The 16,573-nt window shown below is 43.5% G+C and overlaps 1 protein-coding gene across 1 annotated transcript in view; it reads right to left on the reverse strand.

Annotated features, from left to right (window-relative positions):
- The window catches only part of TACC2 (transforming acidic coiled-coil containing protein 2), a 115,107-nt gene that overhangs the window by 38,393 nt on the left and 60,141 nt on the right, over positions 1-16,573 (reverse strand). The gene's annotated exons all lie outside the window — the stretch shown is intronic.

Raw genomic sequence — 16,573 nt, forward strand, 5'->3', positions numbered from 1 at the left:
TTGGAAATGCAGAATTTTCCCATAGCCCTTTTCAAAAGATAAACACATAGGTTTGTTACACACGGTGAGACAAGCTATAAAATGTGCTGAGTCCTGGTGTTGTCAATCATTCAAATTGAGAGTTTCCTGAAGGAAAAGGGATCTGCTCATTTCTAGCAATTCTTTTCAAGGCTGGACTGCAGTCCCCATGGCTGCCCACACTCAGCATGACAGTGCAGCAGGGACCAAACATGCTGTGAAATGAAACCAGAAGCACCCCACAAGCCATCCTGCTGCAACGAGGACTCCTCTCACTTTGTTGAAGTCAAACGATACCTCAGAGCTGCCAGATTCTGCTCTCTTTATTAAAGCTCATGATTATTTTAAGCAGATCGATGTCAGCAGAGGTACAAGTACTGGATTTGCATCCTATTACACCTGCTGAAATCTGTCACAGTAGGAAATCTCCTGTGAACTGGGTAAGAAAAGAACCCACAACCACCAGCCTGAGCAATAGAGGGGACTCTGCAGAACATCACGACCCCTCTTCCCTGGTGTAACCAGATGCTTTGGGTGGTTTTCTCACCTTTTAGGAAATTTGTCTGCCCAAAGCTTACACCACTTCCTGGAGAAGCTCATCAAAACTGCCTGGTATCAGTTCTTTCTACGGCTGTAATACCTCTCTGTGTCACTGCTTAAACCACGCACAGTCATCAGGCTACAGAATGGGTGAATGGGAAGAGGCAGGCTGCAGCAGTGTGAATTACATCCCTTCAGACACATATCGTGCCCTAAGTTGAAATATTTTAAGGAGAGCTGAGAACAAAGAACTTCCATAAACAAAGCTATACAATAGTCATTCAACAGAGCAACATTTTCTCCTACATCCACTGAGATGGTTCAGGAAACTCATAAGTAGAAGCATCAAGCGAAAAGGCAATTTGATATTTACCTTGTAGAGAAATATTTCCTGTCATAAAAATAAACCTATGATGCTATCATCCAAACCAGCAGAATTAAGGGCAATTCCTACATGTTGAGCTTGTCTGTGTCACCTGAGCTTCAGCACACATCTTTGTTTTGCCAATATTTAATAATCTTGGAAAGGCTCCAATCCAATACATTTAACGTTCACATGCACTCCAGCATAAGCAGCAATGTAACCAGAAAGAACTGCCTTAACCATAATTCAAATGCTGCTGAGTTTGTTATGGGAAGCAATTGCACCAACAAAATATGGCATTTAAAAAAGAAATCTGAAAGGAAGCTCAATATCAGAAGAACATTCTTTGCCACTGCCTGGAATGTGGCAGAGAGCACAGAGCCTGCAAGCACACACGAGGACATTACTCCAAGGTCTACACTGCATATCCTAGGAAAATGAGATCCTGTGTTGAGCCAGTTCAGCTTTCCCTTGTGAAAATACTGCTTGGTCTCTCTTCCATAGGATATTTTTAAGACCATAGCTGTACTTTTAAAGCATACCAAGAGATTTTCCCAGAGCAACAGGATTTCCTGTAAAAAGGAAATTACATATTTCAGCCAGCTCTATTCATAATGTCATTTCTCTCAGAAATAAAGGGTATGCAGGAAAAAAACAAAAACAACAACAAAAAAGCCCCACTGCCTTAAAGTTCATAACATAGAACAGACTGCCAGTGGTGGTGGGCACAGACCCATTGGTGAGCAGGCTGTGCCAAAGGGAAGTGCCTGTTTCATCTTCTATACCATGCTTCTGGAGCTCCAGGCAAGGAGAAGGCAGGGTAAGAAGGGACTCGTGGGTCTTGGACACTGCAGAACTGTTGGTCCCAGCTCATCATTTAGGGGGCATGCATGACTTGGTTGTGCAAGTATAGAACTGCAGCCATGAAGAATTGATTTCTGAAAAAATAAGGAATTAAAAGCTGTAGGATAGAACATACATTCATACATTCCAAAAGGCAATGGCCAGCTTAGGTAATCAATGGGAGCTTGCTTTGAGAGTATATTTTGTATTTTTACATCTGCATCCTTTTTTGTTGGTTGTTTTGTTGTTGTTGTTGTTGTTGGTTTTTTTTATGCAATGGGCAAAAAAGATATAGATTGTTGAAGACACCAAATGATGACAATAATAGTGTACAAAATAACTAGAAATGTTCTTGTAGTCCATCTCTTTCACCTCTTGGAAGACAGCCAGCAAGCAGTAAATAGAAAGGCAGTCAATAGAACACAGTGAACAGCCTACAGCAGGTACAGACAAGGAGAGGTGGGAGAGCCAAGGAGCAGCCAGGGGAGCTGGAGTTCTGTTCTCATCTGGAGGCTCGGAGGTCTTGCCAGCCTGCTGCACTAACCTCAGGAAGAAACAAGGGGAGTAATTTGTGTTGAATTCTTTGCCACCTTCCTTGAGGAAACTCAGCCTCAGAACTGACCTTACCTTTTTTTTTTGTAAAGCACATGCTATGAAGTCGTCCCTTATTTTAGGACAAAAAATATCCCTTAGTCACTGTTGCTGGCAAGCACACAGTAAGCAAGAATGGGATTTCTTGCTGCCCCTGCCTCTGCTTGCCCTCTTCAAGCATGACAGCCATCAAATTGTGGTCACCCACAGTTAATACCCACAGACTAGAGTCAAAATGAAATAGCTTGTAGCAGAATGGTTTCAATGCCTTCTACCTCACTGGGAATCTTCCAATGTCTCAGGTTCTTCCAACATTTACGTTACAGCAGTATAAACAGTGCAAGTGCATGCTCACATTAAAAAAAGTCATGGGTATCTTACGACACGCACAGAACAACAAAAGCAAACTGTGCTCCATTACCATACAGGAGTGCTTGGAAAGTAATGAGCCAAAATAAAGGATTCCAAAGTTTGATTGCAGAGCTCTTATTTAAATATTGCCCTCTAATTGACATGGGCAGGATGTTTGGAGGGCTGTTCCAGACATTAAGCAGCCTCTCATATCCACAATGCTAATCTGGCTGATCAATTTGAAGCAGCAGAAACTTCCAAAGACTTGTTTGGGATACAGCTGCAATCCTAAATACTTGAGGAGGAGGAGATAGAAATTGCTATTTTGTCTTCTATTTTGTTTTCTACCTCACATTTACACCTGCACATTCTTTGCTACTGGCTAGAGCTGCATTCCTAAAGGCAACACACAGGTTCCAGTAGATCTAACCTTCTAAAGCATCTAAAATATCATGAAGTTAAGATATTCAGTATTTGCTGAACAATTTATCACATAGCATGTGAAGAATCCAAATGAACAAAAAAAAAAAAAAAAAAAAAAAAGCAATTTCTTAAAATGCTCAATTTAGCGTTGAAGATGAATTTTGGTTTTCATTCCTGTAATCCCACTGGGAGATGATCTGGATATAAAAAGGAGGAATGAGTTCTGCAGTCTCACCGCCATCGATCATTTTCAGAGATGATCCTCATAAAACCTGCATGAATAATTCAGATCTGCTTTATTGATGAGATCAGAGCCAGGGCTGTAGGACTGGCTGTACGTTTCTGAGGTCAATCTCTTCTGTATGTTACTTAAATGGGCACTTACACTGCACCGACTGACAGGTCTGAAAAGACACATATTTCAAACACAACAAAAGAGCCCAAGCAGTAATGCCTTTCCTGGAGACCAAGTTACCAATGGAAGCCATGGACCTGACCCTAGGCCTCACTCACTGCAACCAACACTTCTGGATGGTTACAGCCAAAGGTTCTTTTTTCATGCCAGCGTGATGTTAGGGTAACATCAAAAACATTTCTGCTGTATGTGCTGCCATTTTTGCATGGTGATTGCCTACTCAGCAACTCAAGGCTAATAAAGCACTCTAAATAAATAATGTCTCTTATGATGGTGACTGTTAGCTATGGCATTTTACATCTACATGTGCTGAGTATCAAACTTTACAGATTTTAAATGCATTGTACATTTGTACAGGAATGTACAGAAGATGTGAAAGATACACTAGTAGATTTGCCTGGTTATTTATCTATTAGATGATAATGTTTGGTACCTGGATTACTGAAATACTCCACCTGTCATCCAAGGATCTGTTAAACACATGGTATTAAAAATGGCACAAATACGGTGTCAAGCATAAACCTCACAAACAATATTTTCTTCCTCTTTAGTAAAATATACCATTAAAATGACTGAATGTCTCAAAACCAATTCAAAAGTACTGATACCACCAAAAACATTTTGCACAGAGAAGAGCAAAACCATTAACCTCAGCCAAGCCTATCAAAACTTAGGGGTCAGTGACTTTAACAGGGATCATTTAAAGCCATCTGCCTTTACCACCCCAACCCCTTGGGAAGGCTGGCAGCGTGGGATGTGACTGTCACATCGAGCCAGGGACTGGAGGAGGCTCAAACGTGTCACTTACATGTCACCAGACTCCATCTGTAAGACTGTTTCTTTTGGGACACGTCTGACCATTAACTATTAATGGACTGTTGTAAGGATGCTCGGTGACACGACCATGTAACCTACAATTAAATTCCCAACAAGCCTACAGTGTGAGCAGCTGAGCTGTGAAACTCGTCTCAAGAAGGGGATGCTGGAAGGCTGCAGTCAGACTGCCATTGCCCCAGCCTCCATCCTGCTCACCCTGTTGTGATGCCACTGTCCCACATGGAACATCCCTGCTGGCTTGCACCCACAGGATCACCATGCTCACATACGTACCAGATTACGCTTTGAGCTTCTCACCTGCCTTGCAGCAATGATGGAATGTTTCATGGGCTTCTCACTTGCAAAGTCTGATAATCAAAACACTGATTTCACTGCAGCATCATTTCACCTTAGACTACATAGCTGGAAAATAATTCACCAATTGCTGCCTTGTAAATCATTGTTTTTACCATGGGTATGTTTCAGTGAAAAATAGGAACAGCAGCTTCTTGAACCACAATAACTTAGAATAATTTTATAGAAGATATCCCTCATTTAATTAAGTTAATTTCCTTGGCATCTTCTTTTTTTTTTTTTTAATCCAGCTGTCTTACAGATACAACAAAACCCCAATGTCAACTAAATTGTAGGACGACTAAAAAAAAGATGATAGCATTGTTTTTTGGTTTTTGTTTTCTCCATCCAAGAAAGGTTTTTTGTAAAAGCATTTGTTGCAATCAAAGTTGGGAGGCTTAAAAAGGATTTATGCTTCATATTCATGGTTTCTGCAGCAAAGTAACATTACTCAAAGCCGACTGCAGGTTGTTCCCTAACAGAGGAGCATAAGCCCAGGATAATGTCACATGATCATTCTATGGCTTGAGCTGCAACACAGAAGCATTCTTTGCAGTTCTTACTTTATGAGGTTTCATCAAATAAATCCCATTCCACTGAAATGACAGAGACCTACTTTTGTGCAGTGCAATTACATGAGAACTGATATTGACACAGACGTGTGCAGAAAGCAGGGCAGGCACTCCTCTCCAGAGAAGGATTTAAAGATGATTTCAGCACAAATATCCCTCCAAGCTCCACGGCAAACCTGGCAACCCAGGAAAATAATGGATCTCGCACTGAAGATGAGACCTCCCAGCCCAAATGTGATGCGCCCCAACAAGCACAAAGCCTCACTGAAGGATGCAGGGGAGGAAGGGCAGTGTGCTGAGCAGCAGCCAGAGCCACATCCCTCCTTTGTGCAGCGTTCACCTCTCCCTCACGCTGTGAGCCTGTGGGATGCTTGCTGCTGTCTGGGCACAGCTCAGAGCTGTAATGATGTGCTACACCTGCAGAAATCGGTGTGAGCAGCAGGCACTGCTGGGTGATGCACAGCTGCTGGTGTCACTTCTCTGAGCCACTTCACGCCAGCCTGCAGACATCCTCAGACAGCAGAGCTGGGATACAAGAATCTGCCTGTTTTGGTGGTGGTGTTTCTTTCACGGAGGTGAGAAAAATAAAAGCTATGGCTTACATTTTCAGATCATTACATGGGACTTCAGCCATGGAAAATAATACCCTGTGTGTTATCCAAACCACACAGGTCAACTTGGAGACATGTTTTCTGAAAAAGGAAACATATGACTCCCATAAGCATTAATCACTTCTTATTAAAAGGCCCATTTCTCTTCATGGGATGATTATGTTTAGATTGTATTAGGATTAGAACTGCAGCAGTGGAGAATTAAAAGGGCACGATCAACTTAAAAAACAATGCTGATTGCTGTTTTTTAACCTATTGCATTACAAGTAATCCTCTTTCTATAACTGATAAGGGGAGAAGGAATCATTTCTCCTGCTTTTACTGTTTGTTTATTCAGCGATTTCGAGAGCGTTTTGTGCAGAAGCCAAATTCACACTCCCCCAGCAAAAGCCATTTCCTGCTTCACGCAGCAACAAGAAAGAAACGTCTCAAGCTGTGGGAAGCCACATCTGAAAGAGAAGATTGAGGGATATAATACTGCACGCTTACAGCAGCACTTCAAACTACTTAACTCATTTTTCTAACTGATTAGCAAGTAGTTCTCCGTACTGCCTTAAATGACATTAAAATTTCCGTCTTTGTGGCTTTTGCTGAGATCTAATAGCGTTTTTCAATGCCACTGATAGAAGTGAATAATGAAATGAATCCCCATTCTTTCTGGCCAGCCTCTCCCTCTCACTGATTGTAGTCTGAAGAATGAAAACACTTTACAGAACCAGGGCTCAGAACTGAAGGATCTGTACGTTCTGTAATCTCCACGCTCCTTGCAGGCAGATGCTTTAATTCTCAGAGGAACAAGAGGAAAACACCATTTAATTAAAGACACTCATCCTCAGACATCACAGCAGCACATACACTAACATGTCCCTAAACAACCAGAGGCTGCAAAACGTTCAAATACCAAAATCTCTTCAGGGATGAGAACAGTAAAGATACAAAGATACTCCGTTATCCAGGTAGAGAAACGTTTTCCACAAATATAGTTACAATCAGTTAGTACATAGTGATTCCAATCAGTGCTGCACTGCCATTCACTCTCTTAGCCTAGGGATTTGATGTTTTAGTATTTAACACCCATGACAAATACCTTTCCTCTGTCTTCAGTAGTGAGCGCTCAGGTTTTAATCCAGGAACAACATCTCCTTAACTACATCCCTAGAAAGCAAACCAGGTGCCCATGCTAACTGCTGTACAGCACCATGCAAAGGCTCCAAGGGAAAGCAATCAATAACACATTGGGAGCCAGAACCGTGCCTTTGAAATGGCTTTCTTTGCTGGAACTACCTTGGAAATCCAACCAGGCTTTCCCTTAGCCATCTCTGCTCACAGGCACACAGCGGGCCCTTTGCCACAGGGCTGCACTGAGCCACGCTGTGAGCAGTGATACCAGGAAGGTGACATCCATGGCTGGCAGTGGCACCTGGGTGACAAACCATGCCTGGGTTCCTGGATCCAAGGGAACGGCCTCAGACTCCAGGAGTAAACAAAGGAATTCGCATTCCTCGCTCATCCTCCCCCTCCTGGAGCAATGAAACTCAGCACAACGCTGGGCTCATCTTTAATGAGAGCAGTGAACCGTTAACGAGAGCAATAAATCCACGTTTCTGTGCTGAAAGTAAATCAAAGTGCAAAAGCAGGAGCCTGACTGCAACTACTGCTAGGTTTCACATCTGATCTATGTTTAGCCCCAGAAACAAGCTTCTTTTGTTTAGGAAAAAACCCTCACTTATAGATTTGAGCATAACTCCAAGGATGCAGTTTAATCTAAATCAAAGAATTGCAAAGCACCTGATTTTTCTAAAGTTTACTTTTCTTCTCACCAGAAGAAATGACCCCAATTCCTTCTCTGGGAGGCAAGAAGCTCCCAAACACTCATTATCTCCTCAGTCAGACCTCAGAGGTTGGGACAGGAGCAGCACTGTGGGGAAGCTCCAAAAAAATAAAGGAGAGCCCTACAAGCATCCTGAGGTCAGTTTCAGAGAGATCTATACTTACTCAAACCAAAATATGCCCACTTCACATGTTAAGATTTTAGATGGTCTACAGTGCAACCCTTACTTTGCTTTCCAGAGCTAAGGAGTGATCGATTTTCCTGTCTTGCTAAGTGTTGCTACTAATGAAGGTTCTCATGCCAAGAAGTACCTTAAAAGAAACCTCTGAGACCCCAAAGATGTGGTGAAAAACTGAAACTCACCTTTTCCCCCCTGAGCTGACTCTCTTGTGCTACTGCAGGTACAAAGCACTATACGTGTCTGCTACTGAGCTCATGTGGCTGCTTCAAAGCATTTAAGGATCTGATGAGAAATGACACTGCTTTTTTTGCCTAACAAGTTTTGCTATAGCAAAAATAGCACTTTGTTTTGTTTCGCATAGAGGAACCCCAATTTTTATTTTTTTATTTTTTTTTAACCTATGCCCATTTTCCAAGACTTCCTCAAAGAAAATGCAAACTGCACTGAAATTCTAGCTGTGGTTAAAACTCTGCCACTGCAAAGCCTCTCACTTGGACAGCATGTTAAGTTTGTTACAAAGCATCAGTGATGGATAAGGAAATGGTATCTATTGGCAACGAACAGTATCCAAGATATTGGCAAACACGAAAACTCTCTCCCCGTGTAAGGTCTTAAAACAAAGGAACTGAACTAATTTTTGTGTACTACAAGCATGTTGGAAAAGCCCTAAAAGCACCCAGTCTATTACCCCTCAAAGAGCACCTTCGATTCAAACTTAACAAGCTGTTACTTTGACTGCTGCGTTGAGCAAAGCAGAAACATAAGCAGACAGAGAAGCAGTGCTGAGTGTGAGAGCCACAATGCATGTGCAGGAATGCCTCTTCATTCATGTTTTTACTGCCTCCCATTTATTATTTTCCAATTTGCTTGTATGTCATAATACATAATAGATGACAGCAGCTCCATTACGCATGGCATAGGGCACACCATTCAATATAGAGAGCTTTCTAAAGCACACATATTTGCCAGATGTGTGGTGTGCCCTGCTAATAGAAGGTTGAGGGATTCTGGGGTCTTTTCATTTTGTTTTCAAGTCTAAGTGTGACCTGCCTCCCTCTCGTGACAGATGTAGCGGTTGATGTAGTACCCTTCCGTATCAAAGGAAGCGCTGTCAGTGACTTCAGAGATGAGATCCTCTGGGCTCAAATAAGGGAGGTTGGAATAAAAGGCAGGAAAGCTTGACAGAAGAATTTCCCTGTTATTTCTGGTCCATTTTCTCTCAAGTGAAACATCCTCATGGCTTCCAGCAATTCACCTTACTTATCAGACAAAACTAGGAGGTGGAGAGTGCTCTCTGTGCTGCTGGGAATGCTGATTGGTGACTGCCAAATAGAAGGAAAAGATATGTACAACACTGACAATAGGCAGGGCTATCTGTCAAAAAGGGCTTACCTTCAATAATAAATGCCATTTCAATAACAGAAGCCTCCCCTCCTGCCAAAAAAACTCTAATTCTTCTCAATACTTTCAACGTGTATTTCTCCTTTTTCCTTATGTTTATTCATTAAGGTGATTTCCTACGTATAAGCATATAAAAATAAAATTGTGCAAATATTTAACCAGATTGTTTTCTTCCAAACTTTTAAGAACCACACATTGGATTCCTTTAGGTTTTGGAGACAGAAAAATGCACAACAAAGCAAGGGCTGCATATTTGTACATACATATTTGTACACACTTATTTGTATTATTTGTACATACACATAGGTAAATGTCCTCCATACACACACGTATACATACCCACACACAAAACAGCTGCTCACATCTCTTACACACAAGGCTGATTCAGCCCAGTTTAAATTCTTCTCAGTCCTTCTGATAACCAACAAAACCACACCTCAGAAGATAAACAACGCACAAGGGCAGCATCTTGGCTGGCTACCAACCATCAGTGACATTCAATTTCTTTTTTGGAGTCCAATCCAGCTCCCACTGAAGTCAACGGGCATTTCAGCATTGACTTCAGTAGGAGTTGGCTCAGCCTCCAGACATTTTCCCCTCGGATTGGCAGGGGATGGAATGTTACAGTGGCAGCACGTAGAGCTCTCAATGGGAGGAAATAGCACACCCCAGCCCTCCAGCCAACCAAGAAACAGGCACTGGACATCAGTCCTGTCCAGCAGCTGCATGGCCAGCAGCTACAGTGCTCCACCAAAGCCAGGTGTGCTCTGTGCTCAGAAGGAAGGAGGACAGCTAAAGCAACACAGAGGTAAGAACCAGATAGGAGCCATCAACGTTTAAAAATCTATCAAGACTTCTGCTTTTCTAATACTTATCCAAGTGTTATTATAGCATGACCTAGAGCTAGAAATACATTTTTATTAAGAAAACCACCGATGTGTAAGGGATGGCAGATGGAAGCCAGCACAACCTTGGTGTGTCAGCACTGCACAGGCAGTGTGCGAGGCCACACGTGTGCCAGCGGTGTGTGTGTGTGCACCTGAGCAGAGCCAGGCCTGCTGAGCAGCACCACGCTGTCAGTTCCTTTATTCCAGCTATTATGTGATTGAAACATGCTCTCTATTTAGCTCAATCCATGGCCACCAGGGTGCCTGCTGCAATTTGCAAAACACATGACACTGCTCATCATGTCACCAGTGGGGTCTGAGCCACGCCACTTGGATCTGCAGACAACTTTCATTGGCACAGGCTTCCCCTGGGCCTTCCCTTTTTTATCATTCAAAAGTGACTTCCCTTTTTTCTTTCTTTTTTTAACGTCTATTTTTTATGTAAAAAGCAAATTGCCTACTACCAGTGACCAGATTGCCAACAACCCACAACAGAACATTCAAGGCTGTCAGTACCAAAACTGTTTTTATAACAGATACTTCTTCATTGTACCTGAAACAAATCTACATTAGAATAGGTGTGGGTTTGTTTTTTTCTTTATTTCTCAAACTACATGCAAATAGAGTATAACTAATCATAGCCACACCTGAAAATTGTAACCTTGACCCCTTCTCAGGATAAACTTCACCTCAGTTTCCACAATTTCACTAATACTGAGCAAAGAGGTCCATTGCAGGATGCTTTTGAGGACCTCTGAAACCAGCAGCTTCTTAAAGGAAATTGTTTCTCTCCGTACTTTTTGATGCTAAATCAATTTCAGCAATGGTTGCTGATTGATGCCCCTGTAACCCAGTGAAGGAATGGAGGGCAGCCAAGCCCATCCCTTTGTTAGGAAGCCACCTCCTGTCATTGCCATGCTGTCCCACCGGCCCACGTTGCAGGCGGTCACCACCTGCCTGGGACTCAGCTGGATGGTTTTGCCTCAAGCCACAAAGGAATTTGTTTGTGTACACAAGATAGGTTGAATACAACCTCATCACAAAAGCGTTACTGAAAGTTACAGTCATTAAAGTATCACTATCTCAGAGCAGGATGGATTACCATGACATCCAATGAAGAGACTCTTGGTTTGGGAAAACAGGTCTGTACTTTCTCAAGGATAATAAAAAAACACCTCCAGGCTTACGTTGAAGAGCACACAGTTGGAATGAAAAAAACTGCACAGGCATTTGGTATTTAGGATGAGTAATATCTTTCACTGACACTTCCCAAGAATATCAACAGTTACTGAATGACGTCCGTGCTGAAAGTACTTCTGCTGACTATGCTGGACCTTAAGAGACCATATTAAAGTCCCTCAGAGGTAACAAACAAAAAAATATTAACATATAAAGCCATCAAAAGAGATGATAATGTCATGTCTAGCATATTACCCATGTACCATAAGAAAAAATAACTACGCCTTGATCAATATGTTCTTAAACAGAATGAATCCTTCAAAGGTTGTGAAAATTGTAGATAAAACACACTGAACACTGCTTCATCTATGCCACTTATATTGCCCAGTCTTCAGATCACTGTTAAAAATATATCCCAGCTCGAGCAGACAAAAACGTAATTAACAGTACTTAAAGGTAATGAGGCATCAGTTCATTCCACTGTACCAGTAAAACATTGTATGCAGCAATGTTAATACTGCCTATGATGAAACTATATCTTACTGGGTGAAGCTGTGCACCAAAGGAACAAAGGATGCAGAAATGCTGCTAGGCCTATGCCTTACAAATCTAACAAGACAGCATTGAGCAAAACTATCTACTGATGTACTGGAATATGACAATAGGGAGCATGAACCTACTTGTAAGGCCTATTACAGAGGCAAAACAATCAGTTACTGCTCTCCCATTCCCCTTCGCTCAGAAGCACTTATCTCAAACAGCCAAATGATGCCTCGAATCTAATCACATCTACCTTAATAAGCACATATTACATTACAGTTTCTTTAAAGAGTTAAGTGAGGCTGCTTTATAGATCAGCCCTAGTGGATATACCTAAAACTAACTGAAACGCATGACCAGAAATAAGCTCAGTGATCAGACATCTTAGATAAATGGGATCTCTAACTGAAAGGCCAATGAGAGACAAAGCAATTCTTATAAAACCACCCTGAGGTGAAGCCCATGCTCCAGCAGCTGAGTTTGGGGTGGAGGTCAGGGAGAAGAGGCTGCTCACCACTGAAACCTCAACCAATAAACAGCAAAACCCTAATTTCAAATGGGAAATGACTCTGCTATTTCTGCACGCACGTACGTATCTGTGCACTATCATACATGATGCAGCAATGTGAAAAAGTGATCACTTTTGCTCAGTGACATTTGCTTTTTCCTTTCCTCCCCCTCCAGTGAGCCGATCCTTCAGAGCTGCCTTCAGCAAGAGCTGCAGACACCTCGCTCTCACAATTCATCACAGAGTGCAATACCAAAGACTGATGCTGACAGGGGTGATGTGACCTGAAAAACAGCATCTGTACAGAGAACAGCAGAGAGAAGCTCTGAGGAAAGCAGCTCCACGCTGTGCATTTTAAACAGAAAACCCAACGATGGTGGGTTTGGGAGGGGGAAGGGGCAGGTTTTTGTTCCGTTGTAAACGGTCATTGTGCTTGATTCGCTACGCATCCAAAACACGGAGACAAACGTATGGCACCAGGCATGGCTCCACAGCACCGAGATGAGGTGGGCAGCCCGAGCGAGGTGGGAGCTCAATGAAAGACAGCTCGTGATATTCACCAACACCACAACCACGTCCCCACCTGAACGCAGCCGGCATTAAACAAAGGCCTCACGCGCACAAATCAGCCCCCCACCGCATCGCGGAGCAGAGGTGCGGAAGGCTGCGGGCCCAGCAGCGCGGCAGAAAAGACGAGAGCGAAGGGAATGCGGACAGACTTACATCGCCTCCGACGGCTCCCGGGCCAGGCTCCCTGCCTGTGCCTGCTGCAGGGACTGCGAGCCTCCCATCCTCAGCGTGCCCCGGGCTGGCAGCTAGGTGTGCGGGCAGCTCCCTCGGCGAGCCGTGCCTGTGCAGAGCCTGCGGTGCTGCACTGCAGATGGGAACAGCTGCTTGCATCAGTGGCAGCACAGGCAGGAGCACTTGAGCAGCAGCCTCTCTTCTTTGAACAGTTGCCAGTTATTTTTTTTTTTTATTTTATTTTTTTTCCCCTTCCCGTCCAGATGAACGTTAGTTAGAAAATAAAATGAAATCCCGGCCACTGTGACAGGCTAATAATCATCTGCTGAACATCAGAGGTCCGTGCAGCTACGGTGCAAGCGCCTCGAACGCAGCACTGCTGGCTATGGAAACTGCCTTCAGGAAAAAAAAATCCAAAAAAAAAAAAAAGAAGAAGAAAAGCAGACCCTCCCTTTAAGCACACATTGTCAGCTACTGTGGCTCCCTAAGGACCTACAGGCAGGACCATTGCATTGTGTTGACTCAGCTGATTTGAAATGCAAATGCTGGCGGACCCGGGATGCTGTGCATACATTTCCTTTCCATAAGAGGCAAGTTGGACACACTGGGACAACTGCAGAGAGGATTAATAAGCAGAGCGGCCGCTTGTTTCTTTTAAACAAATGAGCTCATCCCTCTTGCAGAAATGGAATCGTCCATGAGGGACAGAGGGAGAATATCATGAGCAGCCAAGGTAAACATGGCAATGTGGGAGCTTTCCCCACCCGCAACGCTCCATCCGAAGGGATTGGGGCTTTGCCACCGCACACACAGCCCCCTGGCAGGGCCAGAAGGTACAGAACCATGGGGATGCTCTCAACCGAACACAAGCAAGAGCAGTGGTAGGGATCTTTCAGCCTGCAAAGCACAAGCAAAAACAAACCATAATCCAAACCCTCTGAACAGGCTTATCCCTCTCTGGGGGTAGTAAGGCAACAGAATTCATAGAATCATTTCAGTTGGAAGGGACATTAAAGGCCATCTGGTCCAACCCCCCAGCAATCTGCAGGGATGCCCACAGCTCCATCAGGTGCTCAGAGCCCATCCCCTGACCTCAGGTGTCTCAAGGGATGGGACACCACCACCTCTCTGGGCAGCCTGTGCAGTGCCTCACCACCATTCTTGTAAAAACCTTTCTCCTTAAACCCAGTGTAAAAGTCCCCTCTTCCAGTTTGAACCAATTTCCTCTTATCATATTACAACAGACCCTACTAAAGAGACTGTCTCCTTCTTTCTTGTGGCCCCTCTCTATGGGGGAACAAGCCAAAAGGGCTGGGCACGACCACTCCTGTGTATAAATTTTATACACCACATTCAGCAGAGACCTCCATGTGCACGCTGTGTTCCACAGCATCCTAAGGACCCTAAAAAGGGTATCAGCTGCATCACTACTTATACTCGGAATTAAACACTCGAGAAACAAACAGCCTGAGGCTGTGTGATACTTCTGGATCCATGCTGGGGCAGAGGGGTCAGAAGGCTCAAATATATTTAATAGGGATATTAGAACTCACTGACTTCAAAGCACCCTCCCCAGCATTTCAGTGGAGACCTCAGTAGACTTGCACCTTCAGTAGCTTCTGGTTTTTATTGTTTCTGCTTGCAAGAAGGAAAATCCAGTAGTGTTTGCCCACTGCCTGCACTAGAGCACATGGGCTGCTTTTAAGCCCTTTAGCAGCAGAAAGCACTTCTGCAGATATTTACAAGGAGAAGCACTAAATGCTGTAAGCTGGACGACGCTGCTAATGACAGCAGATCTGTACAGCCACATAAGAAAATGATTCAGAATGCTCATTTTTAACAGAACCTCAGGTAATACACCTGTCAGGAGCTCGTCCAAGTAAAATACAGAATTCAGAGGAAGAGCCTGGAAAAAAAGTAATCTGTATACCCTGGCAGTAGCTTTGCAATGGTTAATAAATCTGAGATACCAACCCAGTGCAGGAAGTGGTACCAGCCTGCAATTACAGGGCTGCATTTAGGGAACCTATTAGGTTGAGGTTACTGCTCAGTTTTATGCATGGTAGCTGTGCTGAGCTACAGATGATTGGTCTTCTGATTGCCATAAGAGCTCCCTATTGGGTTTTATTTATTGCAGAATAAAGAAGACAATAATTCTAAGAAAGGCAAACTCCACAATGAGAAAATGAAGCCCTTGCAGTTTTCTGGGAGCCAACAGGGAGAACAGAGGCACCATTTGTCCTGCAGTGGAGAAAATGGGAATATTGTGGTACTTTCCTAACAAATATAAAATGTGCATTTAAAATGCCTATCACTTTGCTCCTTGCTACATTCACCTGAAGCCACGCTTTTCTTCAAGTTGTTCTGAATGCTCAGAGCATCACATCATTTCACTACACACACTTCAGTGCATGCAATGAAGTGTTATACAATTACAGCAAAAGCAACTTTGAAAAGCTGGCTGTGACATTTTATTCCTCCATGGATACAGAAGCACTGACCCCAACCACAGGAGTGAACACAGATGCAGAGCAGCCCACAACGTGGGCTCTCCCTGTAGCTCCATGTGAGGGGAGCTTTCCCTCTCCTGCCTGGCCTCAGTCCATCCTTTAGGCCTGCCAACAGAAGTGCTAATTTAGTACTAAATTTAGTGCTGGCTTTTAAAAATATAAGAACTGTGTTGATACCATAAAAGTACATCTGGTAAGAACTAGCCTGGGACCTGAAAAACACACAGCTGGGGCTCAAAAACCAAAATCTCACTGTGGCTTCAAAGGAGTTGAAGATGCCTAGGCTTCTCAGCCCAGGGTTGTTCCAGACACCATCCACATAACTTACTGTGATTCCAAGGCTCAAAAAGGGTATCTAAATATTCAGTGCCATCCTTTAAAATTTATCACTTCCTTCTGTTTGTTTCATTCACTTCGGCCTTTATGAAATATTTGCTACAGCCCCTAAATATTTGGTCTTATGCCATTTTGTGTTTATATATAAATTCAGACTTGGGTCACCAGCACCCAATTTGAAATTTTTGGCTTCCATCAAAAAAGCCGTGCTGGGCAGGACTGTGATAGGATTTATGATTAAGTAAAACTTATGTTTTGTTCTTGGCTTCACCATAGACCTCGCTAAGCCCTAAGGCTAGTTATAAACGTGGCCACACACATACACACACTACCAAACATCAAAGAGCCCTCTGCAAGAAAGCACTGCCTCTCATATCTTACCTCCCCCCTTGGGATGGGTGCCCAAATCTCAGCCCAAACATCTCAATTGCAATCAAGGACTGGGGTACTGTGCAGAAGCCAGCACTGTGTGCAGCCAACAGCACAGAACAGAGCAAAAGCAAACAACCCAGTAACTAAAGTGGGTTTCTCTGACATGCTGAAGGCTGCTGTCGAAGCCCT

The sequence above is a fragment of the Tympanuchus pallidicinctus genome, unplaced genomic scaffold (genome assembly GCF_026119805.1).
Source record: "Tympanuchus pallidicinctus isolate F22 unplaced genomic scaffold, pur_lepc_1.0 scaffold16, whole genome shotgun sequence".
Classification (NCBI taxonomy): Eukaryota; Metazoa; Chordata; class Aves; order Galliformes; family Phasianidae; genus Tympanuchus; species Tympanuchus pallidicinctus.